This window comes from Mastigoproctus giganteus, chromosome 12, assembly GCF_048544385.1.
Source record: "Mastigoproctus giganteus isolate SK-2022 chromosome 12, ASM4854438v1, whole genome shotgun sequence".
In the NCBI taxonomy this organism is placed as follows: Eukaryota; Metazoa; Arthropoda; class Arachnida; order Uropygi; family Thelyphonidae; genus Mastigoproctus; species Mastigoproctus giganteus.
This window is the reverse complement of record NC_143586.1, coordinates 171,619,524-171,641,582: the sequence shown is the minus strand read 5'-3', so window position 1 is coordinate 171,641,582 and position 22,059 is coordinate 171,619,524. Positions and strand designations below refer to the sequence as shown.

The 22,059-nt window shown below is 39.0% G+C and overlaps 1 protein-coding gene across 2 annotated transcripts in view; it reads left to right on the top strand.

Moving 5' to 3' along the window:
* Positions 1-22,059, top strand: part of LOC150077596 (uncharacterized) — an 84,689-nt gene that overhangs the window by 38,673 nt on the left and 23,957 nt on the right. The window lies entirely within an intron of this gene.

The window sequence follows — 22,059 nt, the reverse complement described above, 5'->3', positions numbered from 1 at the left end:
AGACGGCCATATAGGATCAGGGGAGTTACAAGATAGAGAATTCTACAATTCGGCTACATTTCGATTAATCCATTGTAAAGACTAGAACCTTTTTTTTTTTTTCAAGTTTTGTTATGCATTACGAATTGTTTCCTGGTAAATCTTTGGCGTCCCTATAGTTGTTTAGTATCTCCAAGTGCTAAACAACTGCAAGAAACTTTAAAGAGAAATGAGTTGCATAATTTCTTTCCCTCCACCGCGAAGCCTTCCTAGGAAAGTTCATTAAATGATAATCGCGCAACCGGTTGGCTGGGAAAAAAAAAAATGCAGTAATTTATGCACTCGTCATTCCACGTGAGAAATGGTGTATGTCGGCGTTTAAAGTCGGTTGCTAGGAGATTGTTTGTTCGGTTCCTAGAGCACAGTAATTACTCAATATTTCGGCACCTGCCGTATAACTTCACGGACGAACTGTTTGACCTCGGGGATACATCTCGCAGGGTTTCCGCGTAGAACAAGACCTGCCTTTCCTACGGCAATCATATTTGAAGAACTAGGTGATGGTTTGGTTCTTTCTAAGGAACATATATTGTAGCACCGCGGGCCGCTGACTCCTACATAGGTACTTCAGGGCATGGTTTACTACACTTGCCTAGAAAGGAATTTATTAATACGTGTCTTGAAATAGAAAAGATGTCTCGATTCTTTCTTGTAACCTAAACTCTGTACGCCATGGAATGAGGGAAGAGTTAAAAGCGGCATTGTGATAATGCCATTTACTGGTTTTAAAATTTTACCGCTGCAAATTGTTTATAGAAGGGTAATTCAAAGAGTAATTGCAGTTTTGTGTGGCAATAATCAAGAAAAACCTTAGATAAGAATAAAGTTTATTTTATATAAACTAAAGTTTAGTACAAGAGGCCCATTGTTGTATAAGCCATCTCCTGGAAGAACTCTTATAGACTTTACGTGTCTAGCTAAGTTTTCAACGCTTCCCTGACTTGGTTATAGCATTAAATTTACGCTTTACCAATGGATTTGAGTGTCAAAAAATCCAAAACAGTCATATTAGCCTATTTCAGCTCTGTATCCCACCATTGACGCATAATGGCCTTTAGCTGCCGTTGCACCGTAAAACCTCCAATAACAACTGCTTTGTATTTAAAAAAGTTAAGGATTTCAGCAGAGCCGTGCCGAGGCGAACGAGGCTCTTTCCTCAGGTTAAAAGCTGAAAGGAGACTTCAAAAGAAAGATTAAATAATTACCGACGTTGCCATTACTAACAGTAGGGCGCAATTTTTCCTCCTTGCCTCAGGTATAAAATGACTCGGCACGGCCCTGGATTTGAGGTTCTGTGTGAAATTTGGGTGACGACGTTTCTGAATTTCCTCGTTTAATTCTCTCAATTTTGAGTTTTATGCTTGATGACAGGATTTAGCACAATTCCGAAAACGTATGTGCTCCGAAAGAGCGGAGATGGGGGAACCCCTTTGTGCCGTCAGACAGCTAACACACTTGTGCTCCGAAAGTTGGTGACACAAAAGGAAATTCTAACCAAGAAAAACTGAAGTTCTGTACATTGCAGTATCTGAAAACTTGACATAATTGAACTGTATGTGACTTTAGAGGGATTAATTGAACGAAATGCTGGTGACGCCTTCCATCTTTCTCAGATGAAACACTCAAGAGGCATAAATTTAAATTTGCATTCAGCCAAAGAGTAATTGAATGTTGGAATAAACTTCCGCCTGATGTTGTGGAGGTAGATAGTTTGAATAAAGCCACCATCGAAAAGAAAAGCTAGCAACCCACCCACCGTTTAGATATAAAATTAAAATGTCCAGGGAAAATGAAAGGAGAAAATAAATTTAAGGAAGGTTTGGACAAATTATTAGAAGGAATGGAGAAATGAAGTGTTTTACTGGCCGATGCTGTATATAAGCTTTTCTTTCTGTTAAGGATTCGGCGAAATCTAGTGCACTGAGATGGTTAGGTTCTGTACACCACTTATGCAAAAAAACTTAGTATCATACAATCCGTATGGTATTAAGAGTTTTTTGCACTAGCCTCCAAAGCAGGGCTGTAGCGGAGAATATGCACCGTATACCCTCTGGATTTTTTTAGGTGAGTAGCGTATACGCCGTATAACCTCTTGAATTTGATTAATAAGCACAGTATACTTTCTGCGAATTTTACGACTACAGCACTGCTCCAAATTTGAGACTTGTGCAAAAAGCTTCGACGTAGAAAACAACAGTCTATTGTATTATGCCACCAAAATTCAACTAGAGATCTGTTTTCACCAAATTGGGAAAACATGCCAGATCCATTCACAAATGAATTTGCTAGCTAACAGATGTTGAAGATGTAGTCTCAATTATGATAACATAGCTAACACGATAGCACAAACTTCCCTACCATCCAGGACAGTTTAACCATAGGTGATCTGTATTTTCATTCCTTGGGGAAAACATCTACATAGAATAAACCGCCGGCAATTACATGGAGCATATACAAGTACAGTTCGTATATACTGATAATTCAAAATCGTAAACTTAGGAGTTGCTGCGATATACTTTCATCCAACAGTCCCTCATAATAATGGGATTACTGCTTAATCAGACCGTAAATAGTACTATATGGTTGAAATCAAATTGAACATAAGTAGATAGCAAGTAACATAATTTTCACCGACCCTCCTGGTTCTCCTGGAAGAACCACATGTATATGTATACCACAACGTATCCAGTTCCAGACCAGGGTTAGTTTCGGTGTTGAAGCTTGTACAAAGAAATGATATCTGATTCTGCTGGATCCAAGGACACACAGGGATAACTGAAAATGAACATATACAGATAAGTCTATAAAACAGATTGCCACCTCCGACTGCCTTTCACTAATTATCCTGTAGACTACAAATATCCTTTATGCAGAAATGGGAACGACACAAGCGAAACCAAAATGAACAACAAACTTCGTCTTATTAAACCAACGCGTCAACCATGTCATGGCCTCCGATCTAGCAGACAAGAGGAACTAACTCTTGCTCGGTTACGAATTGGGCATGCACACTACTCCCTCCTGTCTACTCAGGGGTGCAGACACTCCGCAGTGTCACATCTGTTAAGTCCATTAACGGTATAGCAATTTATACCAAACTGCCCGAAATTTGAAAGAGGACGTCGTAGAGCGTTTCAGGCTTTGTTTGTTTTGTTTTTAGTAAGTTGTTGGCGCATCGGCTTCTGTGGCCATAATGCACCGCCCAAGGTTTTTGCAGTACTGTGATCCAAGCCCGAGGCGGGATTCGAACCCGCGACCTTTGGGTTGCCAGGCAGGCACTTTACTCACCCGGCTAGCCGGGCCGGCCGCGTTTCAGGCATTTGATTAATGAAAAATACAATCTAATACCCGTGGCGCACCCAGAAATTGGTTGGAGGGTTCACGTTGATATTTTTTACAAGCACCAAACACATAATAGTATAACTGCATAATATAAAACAAAATATTCTTGGGAGAATTTTCAGGCCTCCCGTGGATACGGCTATACTATCAATTCAAGTGATCCAATTTCCGACTGTACTAGTATTTAAATATACCTAGAAGTTGCAATTCTTGTTTCATAGCCTTGAATATTTGAAATATATCGTGTTTTTACTGTTCGAAAAGACCATTTCATTTTTGCATCATACATTGATTATAAACTTGCCCGAAGCATTAAGAACTGCAGTTTCAGTAACCTTTAAATGTCTGTATCTTATTTGCGCAGATCAATTCAAGAACAGAACAGACGACACTTAAATTAGCCAACCCAAAGGGAAACAACGTGGATGTCTCCTAATCGGGGAGTCATCAAATTTTTGACAAAAGAAGGAAGGAAAAGTTATTCATGAAAGCAGTATATGGGGATGCTGTTCCTTCTAAATAACAGAAAATTTTGGTCAAAACATTTAAAACGGGATAGATAATCCATAGAAGATGACGCCCGCTTTGGACGACCAATTGAAATGACATTTCCAGAAATGTGCCAAAAAAAAATTGAAGACTGGTTATGAAGGATAAGTCTTATTAAAATGTCTAACAGCCAGAGAATACAATTACTGTGGGATCAGTACTGACCATCCTCCATAAACGCTTGACGATGTCAAACATCAATTCTCACTCGGTGCTAAGAATGTGCACACCTCTTCAGAAACAGTGTGTTAAGAATTGTTATTTGTTTCCAGATCCCAGTGATGAACCCACTTTCATCACTGGGATCTGGAAGCAAAACGGGAACCCATGCAATTGGAACAGCATGGGTCTCTACTGCCCAAAAATTCGCGACTTAATTCTTCTTCAGGAAGATTATTGACCACAATTTTATTTTATTTTCTTTCTTTTGATAGACCAACAAGCCAAGAAACAATCACTGGAGTTGCCTTTGCTGCTGTTGCTCAAAAATTTGAGACCATAAAAGAAAAAAATTGGGAATATTGACAAGCGGTTCCTGCTTCAAGGCAAGGCTCCTGCACATAAGTCCATAAATAAATTGCTGCTCTGTCGGACTTGTGTGGTTTAATCCTTGGAATCTATAGTTTGAGATAAAGTTAAACCATTCTTCCTGTCGTTCAGGCCTGCTTCCCTCCAGTTATTTCCTCTTCGGAAATCTAAATTAAAAAAAAATAATAATAAAAATAAACACTGCGTGGGCATCTGTTTTCAATAAACTAATACGAAATAAGCTGTAAATAGCTTTTTCGCAGACCAGAACAAAGACTTTTTTTTTTTTTTTTCAGATATTTCTCTTTCTCCTAAATGGAGAACATACATTAAATTCAACTGGGCGTGTTGAGAAAAAACTTGGCTATGTTGCTTCTTTACTACTGAGTTTAATTTCTTTAAAAATTGCTGAAAGAAATTGCTTGAAAGAAATCATTTTTTTTAGCAATTTTTCCACATTTTTGCTGTATAAAGGAATTTTGTTTATTACTTTACGTTAAATAGATCAATGAACAAGCGTTTGTCCTCACAGAACTTATCTCATGAGGAGCTCACTAGCGCTCCTGACTATCTGCACTGAAGTTACGCTGACAGTTGGTAAAACTGTTGCAATTTATGAAAATTTTTATTTTCAAATTAAAGGAAATTCCTAAACTTAGTAGTAGACCCGCAAGACTTATCGGAGAGTCTTGTTTTAAAAAATTTCATGTTTACCTTTATGCAGAGCTTGCTATTTTTTATATCGTTGCAATTACATGACTAAAAGTTTTTTACAAGATATAGGCTAGAGGTTCCCAAACTTTCTCGGTTCACAGTGTCCTAGTAATTTTTTCACGGTTCCTTAGGCCAAAATAAATACCTCACAGTGGTTTTCGACCTTTTTAATAAATCGATTCTCTCTCTCTCTGTAATATAAAAAAATATATGTTATATGATAGTTATTATAATAATATAATTTTAAACAAAATTACAATTCATAATACAAATTATACATACTTATATAATAATTTTATTCTTTATATAGAGGTACTAAATAAACATCAGTTATAGATCACCACAAAAGTAAAAAGATACGGTACAATGGACACCGTACACCTTTTTATAATGAAATAAATATATAAATTTAAAAAAAAATAAAAATAATAAGTTTAAGTAGCTTAAACCCAAATTACATGGCAACCCTGAATGTTGATATAGGCAAACTAGATGGTCTCCTAGTTTGCCCGTATTGATAGGTCGCCCCTGTATTATCCGCTTTCTATTATACTCTGTCTTGTCTTCTGATCTGTTTAAGTTTTAAGTCGTGTAACAAAGTTTTGATATGTGATTTACTCTATAAAAGACAGTAAAAATATCCATAAAAGAGAGGTCAGAGTTAGGAGACTTTCGTGATTCTTAGGCCTAATCAGTCGGATAGATTATTAAATAGTCCGATTATTAAATAGGGCGAAAAGTATGGCGCTTACTTTTTTTCTTTTTTTTTACATCAACCTTTAGAGTTATTTTTAAGCAATTTTTGATAACGACTAAAAAAAAATTATCTGCACAAGTCACCGTTCCGTTTACATCAGTTACAATACGGAACTGATTGCGTTGGCGTCCAAACGGACGCTTTCAAGCATGCCTTCCTTGTCTTGTGTTACCCACTTGCTTTTATCTACTTCCGAAAATGATTAATTTTATTATCGGGTTAATGTGCGCAGCTGGATTTATTATTATTTTTTTTTTTAACATTTTTCTGATTTGTTTCATTTTCTTTTGGGATAGCTGGAAGTTTTTTTCAGATATTTCACTTTCATTTCAGGTTACGCATAATGTGCATATATTGAAAGGTTGCAAAATTTTGCGAAACGGAACACTCGTTAATAAAATATCTTATTTATAATAATCCGATGCATGGGACGAACTGGAACGCTATTCGATGCTCTATGGTCATCAGAGAGAGAGAGAGAGAGAGACATCTAATAATACAGATTTCTCTTTCCCACTGTACATTGATTTTCCTTAAATGGTTTGTGTAGAGTGTGTTTAGTGTCAAACAGCACCAGTGGTTTTCCCCATCTCCGTGTTGCTTTCATTGTGGGTGTACCAGTTCGCTGGGAAGGCCAGAGATTTAAAAGTGTATGTACATTGTCTACATGTAGTGTTATGTACCGTTGTTCTTCTGACCATTTAGCCGCTGGACCCCTGCTGATGCCCAACGTTGCCCCACTTTCGCCCCGTGGAGGCAGACCAGGAACTCAGTAGTTTTAGATTTACTCTAGCAGGCTCTGCCATCTAATTTCCTGAGATTTCAGTGGCTAGGACCTAAAAAAAAACGCGCACGCTCTTTTATATGCACGTACGTACAGACAGATTCATATATATGTGATACATATATCCGTCATCGTCGGTTTTGATGATCGTTATGTGAGGGGGATACCGCTTGCATAATAAAGGCCGAAAATATGGGCGAACGGTAATTTGGACATAATTAAGTTTTTGTGTGTGGGGCGTTCGCTGGCGTAAAGATAGGTGGGAGACTGAAGGCTGGGGAAAGTTAAGGTAGAAATATGGGGATGATAGTGTAGGCAACCCAGAAGTCAGTGAGGCAGGCCCATGCATCACCAGGAGAAAGTAGGGGCGCCAGAAGGGGGAGGGGTGGAAAGGCACCAGGCAAGGGAGCTCGGTGCGATCGCCAACAGGCGTCTGCAGGAAAACTATACATAGATCCTGCTGGTGGTGTTCAATCTGGTGTCATGTCCGAGTTGTCATCCATGGGACCGGGATACCGTCCGTGTCAGTCCTTTACCTTAGTGTGGTTTATTTCCTAAGTCTTCCAGTTCTCAAGAATGTCTTGTTCACATAGGCCCAACTGGTGGGGCGTCCAAGTTTGGTAGTCATCTCCATTCGTCATTCATGGGTCCCGTCCATGTTTGTCTACTTTGGTATAGTTTTGTTTCTTGGGTTTTCTAATTCTTAGGGGTGGGTCATTTCTGGTGTCCCAGTCCAAGCGAGCTGAAGAACAGATGTTCTCTGGTTATAGTGGTAGTGGGTTGTGGCGATTTGGTTTCTCCTCCTCGCAAACAGTGCCTGCGCGTAATCCGAGAAGGCTTGATACTCCTCCTTCGTGTCTAGGAGGTAATGTTCTTGTCCCTGTGGTAAGTAGTAGATCCTGGTGAATAAAACACCACGTAGGTCTTCATAAAGCCGGCAGTCATACGTGAGGACCTGCCAGCTCTCCAGCCCCTGCAAGTGCAAGTTGAATCATCCTGGATCCCAGGTAGAGACAGTTCGGCATTAATCGATCCATTAAGTTACTTTTAGACCTGGGGAGAACCAGTTTGAGGTTGTGTAGTTTCGTTCAATATTGGGTAGAAACTTCTTTGTGATATCTCCCTTTTGAGAGGTGGTAATGTGTATATATGTTCATGTGTGTGTGAGAGAGAGTAAATGGCCAGATTTTCTGATTGCCAAATCTGGGACACCTTGCTATAACGCAGCCGCTTTATAACAAGATCCGATTTTGCAAGTGGAAAATCTTGTCCCTAAGAAATGGTAAGGAAAAATATAGTTAAAGGCCTTGCAACTTTGTTTATTTTAAACAACTTTGTTTGTTTCATACTCTTAAAATAAAAAAAAATATAATAAAAAGTAAGCAACAGTCATTATCAATCCACTGCAGGATGAAAGCCTCCTTGCAATCCATGTTGAGAGAAATGGACCATAATCTGCCACGCTGGTCCAGTGCGGTTTGACAGATCGACCGTATTTAGCAGTCAGGAGCCTTGAATCATGGTCTACTCAAAGAGCGTGTGCTACTACTGTCATATCTGCTGGCCAATCGTAATTGCAAATACTCATGAATAATAGATACTATTATAGCAAGTTTGGCAGTTTCTTGATATAAGACTATTAAATCAGAAACTTTGCCAACTGACTAATGGATACTAAGCATCAGCAAAGTGGTCCTCCTGTTACACGGTAGCCAACAAAATTTCGTTATTTAGGTTATTCCTTGTTTTCCTTCTATTTAGATAGTAGCGGGAAACCTGCGGCACGCGTGCCACCAGTGATGTGTCTCGATTTGGGGGAAAAAATACCGTAAACAACTGATTATTGTGTACTTTTAAACTAAAGACACATACATTTTAAATTCTACTTTTATTGCCAGAAATTGACCTCGGTTTCAACATGATGGAAACCTACTGATCATATTTGCCCCTTCTTAGCGTTAATTTTTCTTAGCGCTGGTAAGGAGGAGTTATTAATCCGTTATTATGTATTAAATTTGGTTTTATAAACATAAAATCTATGAATTTTTTATATTATTATTATTACTAGCTCTTAGCATAAAAATACTCGTAGTTACCAAAAACATTTTGACATCACGCACGAATTAGTAAAGTGCGGGGTGGGGGGATCGTCGTAGCTTCTGTCTCTAGGTGGCATGCGAAGCATTTCCAACCTGTGTTGGTACACTACAGGCACGTTGGCCGCTACCGAGTTAGATTCATCTCAGATTTTCATTTTTTTTTTTTTTTTTTTTTTCTCTCTCTCAAAGGACTTGGCACACACATGACCTTAGTCGCTCATGCGCTGTCAAAACCAAAATCAAACCAAAGTCATTTTTTTCAGTCTGATTATCTGACACTGTATTGATAAACGAAAGCAAGAGTTCCTTATTAGTAGTAAGTTAAATATTCTTTATTGTTAATCAAAATGTTTATAGTGATGGTAATACCATAAAGAGGCAGTTGCGTCACTGGATCCCATACGCAGAAAATGCGTGGTTCAATGAACGCTGTCCGTTATTTCTGAAGTCTTTTGAATTGATGGTTTACTATATTAGTTGTTATGAAATATATTTGTACAAATTTGTATATAATATCTGTATTATATCAGTGTGTTCACGGAGAGGTTCGTCGTGACTTATTCTGGGACTCAAGTCTGCCCACGCAGATATGCCTTTCAACTTATGCAAACTTATTACACAATTAATAATAATGGGTTCTTGTTTATGCTCCGGCGCGACCACCAGGTCAGATGAGTTCACAACAAATCATGAATACAATCCTTAATCGCATTTGGTAGTCACGCGGGCTCGAACCACGGCCCACACAAACAGCGTGTGTTACTGCATTCTTGCTCCTGACCACGATGCTACGTCAGGCCTACAAATATCAAATGGCGCACGACCAAAGTGATTTGGCCAAAAAAAAATCCCTAAATAGCATCGTAGATCAGAGAATCTGAAACGCTTTCGCCATTTCTATTGTTTCCTATGATACTATTCCGAACCTGGATAACCAATGACTGACCTACTACTGAATTAGACAAATATTTGACTAAACTTTCTACCTATTTGACATTCTACCGAGCGTATCGTACACTGGCTTGACCTTCCATTGTAACTGACTTGACGACTAACTGATATGATCATTTTGGATTTACCTTGCAAGCCTTGTCCTTGGATAGGATAGGATACACTGGGGGTATCCCCTCAGCATGACTGACGTGTTACTATTACTTCGCCTGTGGAGTAGTAACCCAACTCTTTGGGTCAACTGCTCCCCCACCCATTTCCCGGGGGATGCCTTCTACACCCCCAACTTTTCTGCGCTCTCTCTCTCTCTCTCTCTCTCTCTCTCTCTCTCTCTCTCTCTCTCTCTCTCTCTACCCTCCATGGAAAGCTCAGGTGAACCTCCCCCAGTGATGGCCTAGCCAAAGTAATGATTCCAGCTCCCTGTGCCATGGATAGGAGTCTATGGTGCTACACGGCCACCCTAGGCAAAGAAGCGAGAACAACAACAAACCCTACATTACATGACATTCACATCACACACATTTCTGACCTTTACAGGGAATTGAATCTTAATACAAGGGGAACTGATAGTGGAGTTGTAGGAAATCACCGATGCCGCTGACCCTCACCAGCCCTGACCCTGACCCTCCGTGACTTCAAATGTCTGTTCGAGCGATCAGCATTCTGAATGAACATTCAGACCTCTTCAGTTCAAGTATGGCAGTTCTCTTTGATTTGGCCATTCACATAGAAAAAGTCAATCGTTAGACATGAAGTGTTGTTATAACGTTTTAGTGTGGTTGGCACAATACTGTATAGTTTTGTGAGGTAGAATATTGGAAAACATATTAGAACAGTCGTCTTTCCACCTTAATCTGGGATTCTGTGACGCCGACAATTAAACCGCTCTTTGCTTTTGAATTCTGGCTCCTGAAATGAGCCAGCAAAAAACAAAACGCAACCTTCCAGTTCAAATACGCACTACAGAGCTGTCAACACACTTCGGATTCCACAGCTCCCCACTTTAATTGGCACCCAACACCTTCTAGCAGCGGTCAAGGTAACGAGTATAACTCGGCACCCTCGTCTTGGAAGATTTGTAGCTGGAGGATCACTCTTCTGCTCTGTGGGCCAATCCATAGAGCAGCAGAGCCACTTCGCCCGCTCAACAAGCGGGCACAGCTCTGGCTTCAGGTTTCTGCCTCATCATATGCTCAAACAGACACAGAATTTCGATTCTGACCTGAACAAATTCGCCATTAATCGGAGGTACAGGAAAGAAATTTCCAATAACGGGTTTCACCTCCAGGAATTCAACTGTTCCTTCGCCTCTGCTTCCTCTGTCTGTTTGAGGATGAGCTCTTTATCTCGATGTTAAGTCAGTTTGTCTTTATTTTTATTTGTTTAATTTTTTTTTTTTAAGTACTTAAAGCATTATGTTACTTTTATTCTGTGTTATTTTTATTATGAATCCTCCAGGGTCGGAGGCTGTGCACGCAACGAGAACCAGCTTTAAAGTGGCATTACTCTTTTTATAATGTTAGTGTGGTAATGCCATGGCCCAGTGGCTTTTTATAAGAACCAGTCATCAATTGTGAAATGTGACCTCGTATACTTAAGTAATTCAAATAGCTTTTGGTTGTTCAATTTCACTGGTACGTTTTGTTTCAGATGTAATGCAGAGGAATTCATTATTTTACTTTACAAACTTCATGAAACTAATCGAATATCAAGGTGTCATGAACTGCCAAATACAAGACTAAATTTCTAATAAATATAGTTGACATTAAATACGATAAAATGCGCTTGTGCGGCCACCTCCTAAAAAATCTTGACGCTTGTAGTGTAATGTTACCCCATAGCTACATGGTTGTGCGACATTCTCAATGCCGTTCGTTATAATAATAAAAAAATAATAATAAAAAAAAGACGGCCATCAGACAAACCGTAAAACGTCCAGTCTAATTGTAGGTCAAGGTGGCATCGTTGGGGATCGTACTTCAGGATTACGGCCAGGACCAGCCCGACCACATTCTCTCGTAGGTAACGGTACGTGTTTTTGTGATTTTGTCTTGTCACTACCGGCGATGGGGTCGAGACTGTCTGGTTCTTTGCTACCAGGTGTTTCACGCTTTTTAGTTGATGTTTTTTTCTTCCTTTTAGATTTTAAAACTGGATAGCAGACTTCCGGAAAAATGTTTCTTGTTATATTTCTCATACCTTACGTCACTTCACTGTTTTTGAACCTCTGTCTAATTGCATTTATCTCTCCCTCCCTTCATTCTGAACATTTCTCCTTTCCTCCTTTCTCTCTGTGTGTGTATGGGGGGGGGGGGGATCTTATTTTTAAACTATGTTTTTAATTACTTCTAATATGCCCAGAATCAGGGCCTAACTTGAGGATATGTTGACCCTAAGCAAAAGTTTTTTTTTTGGGATCCTTGTAAAAATGTTTATTATGATTCATAATAAACATTTATTATGATTAATAATAAATATTGTGATTTATAAGGAGCACGAGTGCTCGTCGTTACGCTACTTGATATCACCGATTTCGGTTGTGGCCGTTGCCATTTATGCGCCCTAGGCACATGCCTTTGGCAAAGGCATGTGCCTAGGGCCCTGCTTAGAATTTGTTTTCTAAATGCTTCCTCTGGTTGCCATTCGTATTTAAGAAGTGAAAAGGTGTGACTTTCTTAACTAATCAGAAAAATCATTCGATTATGCCATTCACTAATTATAATGGCTAAATGATGTGGGAAAAAAAAAGTTTTATCATTGATACTTCTCCCTTCGCCAAGAAGTGCCTATCTACTTCCGCTCTGAATTTTGTCAATCTGTCATCCTCTGCTACTGTGGCATGCAGTTCATTCTAACGATCAGCAACATGCTGCCAAAGCAACTTTGCAAAAAAAAAAAAAAACCTTCATGATAACCTTCTATTACAGAATTTTGTATTTGTGACAGAAGAGAAAATATACCACCTTGTCCATTTTACTGAATCCCTTAAGGGTTATATACCTCTATCAGGTGCTCCTCTCCTCTTTCCCCCAATATGTCTAGATGCCAAGCTGTGCAATTGGTATTTTTTAAGCCGTTCTTCATATACATTGATTGGCACCCCTTACAAATCTGGTTGCTCTTTTCTCAAACCTTTCTTGAATTTCTACCTCTTCCCCCCCCATTCAGTTGTAACCTCCATACCTGAACACAATATTCTGAATTGAGGTTTCACCATCTTCTTATGCAAAAAGATGATGAAATCCTTTCCCCCACTTGCGAAAGTACTATATATCATAGATAAGACACCATGTGCCTTTTTAATGACTACATAGAAAACTTCATTTCTAACAAAATCATAATCCCTGATTCCTCTTCCGTTCCCTAGATATTGCCTAGATGCAAAACTTAAGTTTAAGGTTCTGAATTTACATTTAGAAGCGTTAAAACTTCATTTGCCATTTTTAAACAATTTGTACAACCGGCTTCTCATTCAGAACAAAGAAGAATGTCTTTGTTCTGATAATTAGCCATCCTTCTTACCTTTAAATCATGAGCTGACCGAGCTTTAACTGAAACATAAGGTCATGTTGAAAAATTGTTGCATGTTAAGGCAGTTCTGCTCAGACATGAGGAGGAATTTATGATGAAAGCCTTGTGGATTAACTCTACGCTTGAGAGATTCTGCAAGGCTTATGGAGTAAATTTTCTCAGTATGGTTGGCCTTAGTGGGTAGACTGAATTTATTTTGTAAAGATAGTGTTCACTTAAACATTAGGGTTGCAAAAGTTTTTGCGAATGCCAATTAGGATGCATTAAGGGTTCAGGGGTGTCATGAAAATCGGCTCAGGTCAGTAGGAGAAATTATATTTCCACCTTTTCTGAGAACGCTTTGTGCGCAACCATTAATAACCTTCAACACTGAAAGGGGAAACTGTAATGAAAGCAAAATCCATCATCAAACGAGGACCACGTGGGAAAACACTTAAGTAACTTTTTTTCTTCTCCTCTCTTCCCTCTGGAATGGGCCCCTAGAGGGTCCTGGCCCACTTGCTGACAACACCAGGTGGGTCAGAGTCTCTTTCGAGACGGTACATGTTTACTGGGACTGGCCCACCTTCACGTGGTGTGGACGAGTACCCAGAATCATCTGTCCAGGTGACCGATGCTTCTGGGTAGCCAAGCGACCAGACACAACAACAGAACACGCACATAATACACACATCTGGTCCATTTGTAGTGATACTGTTCTTCACAGAGATACGAGGCGGAGTTGAACAAACATTCTAGGTGCCGCCCTTACATATACACATGTCCATGTCCGAACTTAAGTAACTATAAGGGATGAGCGCATCAGGGTTATCTAAAGCAATAGTTTTTTTTTTTTTTTTGTCCTCGCCTTTTTCCCATTATATATGGGAAAAAGTAACAATCCCATTATATATGGGATTTTCCCATTATATATGGGGGTCAGCGTTTTTATTGTTTTGGCATGAAATTTTTACAGCCGGATGCCCTTGCTGACTACAACCCTCACCCTTTATCCGGGCTGGCGATATGCGGTGGTCATTCCCTGACCTTCCGCATCTGCCGTATTTGGTGGTCACGGGCTCTAACTCCGGTTTAATCAAGAAGCGTGTGCTATGCACTACAGAGGCATCTAAAGAAATAAAGTAAAAAGCTTAATTTGTTTTATACAGTAATGCCATGAGTATTAAAACAAATTAAATAAATTTGAGTTTTTGATCGGGTCAAGTAATGTTGATGTGGTTGGGCTTGATGCCACTCAGAGATACGAAAATAATTTCATTTCAGTGAATACTGTGTGTTAAAGGAGAGAGAGGGGGAAAGGACAGATAGATTGGGAGGGGTGCTCTAATCAAAAATTGCCTGAAGGCAACAAGAACCTTCCTTGAGTCAGATCAAGGTAATGCAGATGTTCAGTCAGTGTGGTGTGAAATGACTTGCAGTAAATGGAAGATAATGGTGGGGGTATGTTATAGGCTAAATGACTCTGAGGAGTACGATAAAACAATTTGAATGGGTTTGCAAGTTTGACAACCTACCTCTTATACATTATGGCAATGAAGTGGATGATTGTTACTTTTCCCAGCATCTCCAAGAGAGTACAAGGGGTTCTAATATCATGGATCTAGTTCTCACTAAGGAATTAAACTGTATTACAAACTGGAGAGTGGAAGAACCGATAGCAAACAGTGCCACAATACCATAAAATAAATTAGTATCTAAAGAAACCTGCGTAGTCAAAGTTAAAATGCTAGAGATGCAGTTTCAGGAGAGGGTGCTATAATATAATGAGGTATATTTGGATTCGATTAACTAACTACTGTATGGTGTCGAATACAAATGCGTTATAGGAAATGTTCAAGGGATTCATCCTCCGAGCCACAAACGTATTCATACCGGTGATCAAATTCCATAGATGTAGTTATGCAAATAGGGTTAACGGGCCAGATTGATTGAGCAAAAAAAACAAGCTGTTGTAGTATTATGAGCATCAGCGACTAAGGCGTGTGTTCCGAGGTCGATTTTCTGTTTGCTGGACAAAAAACCCGAGTTATGAAAAGTCACGTACCCTCGCCTGACACCGACTAACTCAGCCACATTGTGAAAAAGGCCCATAAAAATTCCTCACGTCATCTACGGGACTCGAACTCAAATCTTTACCACCCGGTGTGGGAAGGTTGGCGATCCTACTAACTGTGCTATCGCAAGGGCAAGAAACAAGCGTGGGACATTTACAGATATAATTATGTGATTCAGATTTGTATGGGCATTATAAGAGAACAGGTAACAAAAACTACTTATGGAGTAAGACAGGCCAAAGCTGATTATGAGAAAGCACTAACAAAGAACGGTAAGAAGGGATAAAGAGTTCTCATACGTGAAAAAGAACAGAGCAAATTCAATAGGTCCGTTAACCTATTGATGAGTCGAAAGCAGGCTTGAAACTCTACTTTGCATTTGTTAATGTTAAACTTCAGTTACCACTTCTCAGCCCATTTTCCCAACTTATCTAGATCCAGTTGGAGTAGCATACTGTCTTTACTGTCGTTAACAACCCTGCCAACCTTTGTATCATCTGCAAACCTGGACATTAATCCTGATATACCGTCATCAATATCGTTGATGAATACACAAAACAACAATGGGCCCAGCACCAAACCCTGGGGAACTCCACTAATAACATTAGTCCACGAAGAGCAGTGTCCATTGATTACCACTCTCTGTCGTCTCCCATTCAACGATCGCTTTGAGTTTTCTGACAGTGCAAACAGGCTGCCAGGATAGGTCATGAGGTCTTGTCAATGATATACAGGAATTTTGCGAGCAGTTTTTTTTTTTTTTTTTTTTTTGTAGATGTTGGCGCATTGTCTTCTGTGGCCATAATGCACCTCCCAAAGTTTTTGCAGTACTTTGATCCAAGCCCGAGGCGGGATTCGAACCCGCGACCTTTGGGTTGCTAGGCAGGCACTTTACCCACCCGGCTAGCCCGGTCGGCTCAGGGATGAGTTGATTATCCCCTTGTATAAGGCAATGGTCAGGCCACACCTTGAGTACTGCATACAGGTCTGGAAGCCTCGTTTTAGGAAGGATGTAGAGTTGCTAGAACGAGTACAGAGAAGGGCAGCAAGACTGATGAAGGGAACAAAAGGGTGCTCTTATGAAGAAAGGCTTAAGTTCTGCAAATTACAGGTTCTGGAGACTAGTCACCTGCGAAGCGATCTGATTGAAGTGTATAAGGCCTTGAATGGATTGAGCAGGCTTAATGCTGATGGGATTCTTCCTCTTGCTGAGATTACAAACCTGTGGGAGCATAGATTCAAACCGAAGAAAGATAGTTGTAGAATAGATCTACGGAAGTAGAATAGATGTGCATCGGTTAGTTGATTGCTGGAACAAACTTCCATCTGTTGTTGGGAAGTTGATAGCTTAAATAAATTCAAGACAGAACTAGACGAACATTTGGAATGAATGGATCGGTAAAATGGAAGGGTTTTTTTTTTTTTTTTTTTTTTTGACTGATGCTGTATAAGCTTGCTCATGTGCCTCTACTAATATTAATAATTTATATCTGTAAATGAACAAACGTTTCAAGAACGGTTTTATAACATATCTTTTTTTTTTTTTTACCAGTATACATTTTTTTTCGTTATATTTATCGACAGACACCCTCTGAATTAATGTACCTTGCTGGATCGTGAATAAATTTGTTTATTTTCATGAACTATGACCTAAATATTTACATCAACTTAGTGGAAGTTCACTCAGGGTAGTGGAAATTTTCATTTTCCACCACCCTGAGTGTACTACCACACAAAAAAAAAAAAAAAAAAATTGCCAGAACCACTCAAAGGGTTTTATCAATGATAACTCCAGGGGCTCACATCTGGTGAGTATGGGCTTGGGACACCCAGGGTCCTGAGCTGGATATCATCATTCTTCTCTCTCTCGGTAATTGATTTTTTTTTTTTTTTTTTTTGGCTGGTGCAGTATAAGCCTCAGGCTTCCTTGCACCATATAGCTGATAATAATAATATACAGAAATTTTGCTAGCGGGGATAAGGAGGTGATTATCCCCTTGTACAAGGCCATGGTTAGTCTGCACTAGAGTATTGTATATGGGTCTGGAGGCCTCACTTTAGGAAGGATGTATACCTGCTGGAACGGGTGCAGAGAAGAGCAACCAGATTGGTGAAGGGAACAAAAGGATGCTCTTACCTAGAAAGGCTTCAGTTCTGCAAATTGCAGTCTCTGGAGACTAGGCACCTGTGGGGTAATCTGGTTTAGGTGTTTAAGGCCTTGAATTGATTGAGTGAGCTGAATGTGAGTGGCATTTTTCCTCTTGCTCAGACTACACACATAAATTTAAGTTGAGGAAGGATTGTTGCAGGATAGATGTGCGGAAGTTTTTGCTTTCAGTCAGCGAGTGGTTGATTATTGGAATAAGCTTCCATCTGTTGTGAAAGTGGATGGTTTGAATAAATCCAAGGAGGACCTACACAAATCCTTGGAGTGTGGGTATATGTGTGTGTGTGGGCTGATGCTATATAAGCTTGCTTTCTTGCATCATTTTCCACTACTATCAATTGAAAATTGTAATACTGTAGTTGCAAGCTTGAATTTTATTGGTATGAGAAATAGTTTTGCTGCTTTAAAATAAAGGATGCGGACGTATTATGAAGAACTTTTGATAATGAATAAAAATTGTGTCCATACGAAACGAATAAAAATTTGAGAAATTGAAGTTTTTTTGTTCAATTTTAATGTAATATGATAAAATTGCGCAATTTAATTATTCTGATTAAAAGTGGACTCTTGGTTATTAACTTTCGATAATTTATCTTAAAATATCACAACTGAAACGTGGTAGTTATCGTGTGTGTTAATTCATCAAACACAAAAAAAAAAAAATTATCATCATAAATAGCTATCTGCAAGTTTTATTGTACTGTAATTCGGATAAGCGCAGAAATGCTGACTTGCCAGACGTTCCAGAATATCTTGGGTCAGCTCAGAATGTATATCCACCCTTCCCCCAACGATTCTTTCATTTTTGGTCTGATTCATTTATCTCCTTGTGATATTTACGGGGAAACGGAAAATGGATTGAAATCAATTTCCGGAATGAGAAATTTTTCTTTGACCTTGGTAACAACGTATTTTAAAGTAATAAGCTCGTTGAAACATTTTTAAAAATTAAGAAAACCGACAACTGTTTTCTCTCTCTCTCTCTCTCTCTCTCTCTCTCTCTCTCTCTCTCTCTCTCTCTCTCTCTCTCTCTCTCTCTCTCTCTTCCACATGCAGGAGCAAAACGTCTTAACCCTAGTTGTTTTAGCTGGAATGCACGACGTGACACATCCGGGTGTAAAATCTTTCTCGAAGTGTACAATTCATAAAGTTCTCAATCATCCGTTTCGAATTGCTCTGTTATTGAGTTGCATACTTTCTGCTCTAAATTAATGTATCTGCAGAGCTACTCGTAAAACCTCCCAATGGATGCAATGAAATGTGTCAACATTACACACCATACAGCCGTCACAGTCGCAAGCTCACATCTCACCTATACAAGTTAGCAGAGCGGAAAGAAAGAAGTTTTCAAGGGACCACCCTGCGTCTCCTTCAAGTATACTAATCTCTGCTTTTCAACCGTTTTTACTCTTCGTAAACACTTTTTTTTTTTCCCCTCGCCATCCCAGCAGATGAATAGTAATATATATATATATATATATATACACAAGGGTTTGAATTCATTAAGAAACCAATATCAAAACATTTTCGGAACGCTTGATCCCTTCTTCTCTTTCACTGCAGCTGCTCCGCAACGTCACTACTTCAAGAATCCAGGCTTTCGTCACTGATCTAAGCTCCAACTAAAATAATAGATAGATCTGTAACTAATGATAATGCACTAAAATACGAAATATAGTTCCCTGCAAAACAACACAAAAGTTTTGTCAAAAACTAATTATATTAAGACGCCCTTCGTAAGGCAGTTTAACTTTGCGGCCTATCAATTTCAAAAATAAATGTATCAGTTTAGTGAAGATTAGGTTCTGGAAAGATTGCACTTGTTGGATTCGTTAAATATTTTTATGAATACTGAGATTGTTATATGTACTGTACCGAACTGCATTATCTAATCGAGTATCCTGTATGTGGCGTTTCGAATGCAATATTTGAGTGTAAGTGTATTTGTATGCAGCAGACTAAGCAAGCGTTAAACGTCGAGATGGACGTCATTCGGATCGGCGTGTGCGGGTGGAATGCTGCTTGCGATGTTGTACCCGCAGACGCTGATTCATTTTTGAATCTAGACGGGCGGTCACCACGCTCGCAGTTCAGTAGTAGTAGTGTACTGTTTTGCATGAGTGCAGTTGTTATATCAACCTAGTTACAATGTTTGATACGGAAAAATTTATTAAGTAATCCAAAACGTTTGGTGTGTCTACATTTTTGTATGCTTTTATTTTATATTTCAAAGAGCAATACTTTATGCAATAAGAAAAATAAATGAAACAGTAAGGTATGGGACAACTATTTTTAAAATTGACTAAACAGAATTATATCTTCCGAATTATAAGATATGTAATGTTATTTGGTCTTAGTAAAATTATATGAAGTTTGACGAACTGTTGTATACTCTATATTCTTTCGTGCATTTTTGTGGCCAGCAAGATGTCTAGTTAATGTAGTGTTCTTATCGCTCACACTAGAACTAACTTTGTCTTAATACCGCATGAAGATCTAGAGAGATTCAGCAGATGGCTGACAAGTGGCAATCTCAGAATAGCACACCAATTATGTGGTACTGCACTCAGAGTAGTGTATACCTGAGGAAGATAATTGTGCAATATAGAGGTGCTGCTAGGACTGCGGGAGGGGTTTTGTCTGTGGATATACAGAATTTTGGTGTAGGGATAAGCAAACCCTTTGTAAAAGGCGATGGTTAGACTGCATATTGAGTACTGAAGTGCAGGTCTGGAAACCTCGTTTTAAGCAGGATGCATATCTGTTGGAATGGGTGCAGAGAAGAGCAATCACATTAATGAGAAAACAAAAGGGCGTTCTTACCAAGAAAGGCTTAGTTTAATTCTGAAAATTGTAGCGTCTGGAGACTTGGGCACCTGCGAGGATATCTTATTAAGGTGTTTAAGCTTTGGATGGATTGAGTAAGCTAAATGCTGATGGCATCTTTATATTTGCTCAAACAAAACACATGATGGGAAAATCGAAGAAGGTTGGTTGCATGATAAATGTGCGAAAATGGCTTTTAAGCCAGTGGCTAGTTATTATCATCTGTTTATTAACCTTAGGTTCACCCCCTGAACAGCCAGTGTGAGCTAGGAGGGTGTACAAATATATATATTTTAAATACAGTGTACAATTTTATACGAATTTTTGATATTTAAAATAATGACATCATTTAGAAAATTATATTTACTTAATTAGCAGTAACGATTAACTTTAAAATAAAATTGATATTAAATTAATATTGTGATTACAAATACAGGTTGTGCTACATATCATTTTTTTTTTCATTAAATTATTTACATTTCTCATATAAATAAAGCTCGCATTTTATAGTAGTTCTGGTGATTTGGTCCAGAATTCATCCATAATTTGGCTTTTGTGTTCTGTTTTCTCCAAACTTATTTGGACCTATGGATAAGGTGTTGAAGTGTTGAATCATATTACAAGAGAACATTCCTTTTAGGGAGTCCAGGATAGTGAGCTTCATCATAAGTGGATGTTGCCTGCTCAGGTGGTTTCTATTGCTTGCTTTGGGAAGCGAGATAATATCCTCTATCAATGGGACATCAATCTGATGGGTTAACAGCTTAGAGAATGTGGACAGATTTTTTTTTTAAGAACAGTGAGCTTCCAGGGGGTCATGCCTAGATTGACTAGAAGAATAGATTTGGAGATGGTGAACTGGTTCCCTCCCAGACAGTTCAGCCACCACAGAATCCAGTATTCCATCACCAAGAATCTGTTACGCAAAGAGGCAGGTGCTGAGGACCAGATTTCAGATTCGTATAAAGGTATAGGAGTGAGACACGATCAGTGTATTGACAAATCAAATTGATGTTGTGGCAGCCTATAAGTTCCTGGTAGATAGCCCAGATTGCGGCATAGGTCTTCTTATTTGTCTTGAGGAAGTGATCTTTGAAATTTAAATCATCCCAAGTTAGCCCTAGCTCAGTATGCGATGATACTTTTGGAATCGTCTCGCCATTAACTACAACTCGGATGTCATTCCTGAACTTTCTCTTTGTAATTGTCATGTGGGCTGACTTTGCATTGTTTAGTTTGAGTCCAGGTAGCTATAAATAATTTATTAATTGTTGGATTTGATTGGAGGTTTGATTATTAATTTCTTGAATCTGTTTGGGGTCTTTTGAAATAATAAATTTTTAATCATTGGCGAAGGAGCAGAAATTTGGATCTGCAGCAAGGAATGGTCCAAGTAGAATTGCAAAGAGGGTGGTCGGCATCACCCCACTCTGAGGCATCCCCCTCGTTGCATAGATAGTTTTTTGGTGAGATCCATTTTCTATAATTAACTTTCCGGTGTAGTAAAGATTCCAGAATGCTGACTGTTTGGTTTGATGCCTTGAAATATTCTTTTAGGATGTATAAAAGGGTAGGAATTGACACAGTATCATAAGCAGATTTAATATCAAAAAAGATAATGTCCAGTTGAGCCCTATCATTCAGGGCTTTTTGTGCTCTGAAGAGAGTATCGAGGAGATTTGAGGTAGTGGACCTGTGGTTTAGGGCTGTGTGGAGGT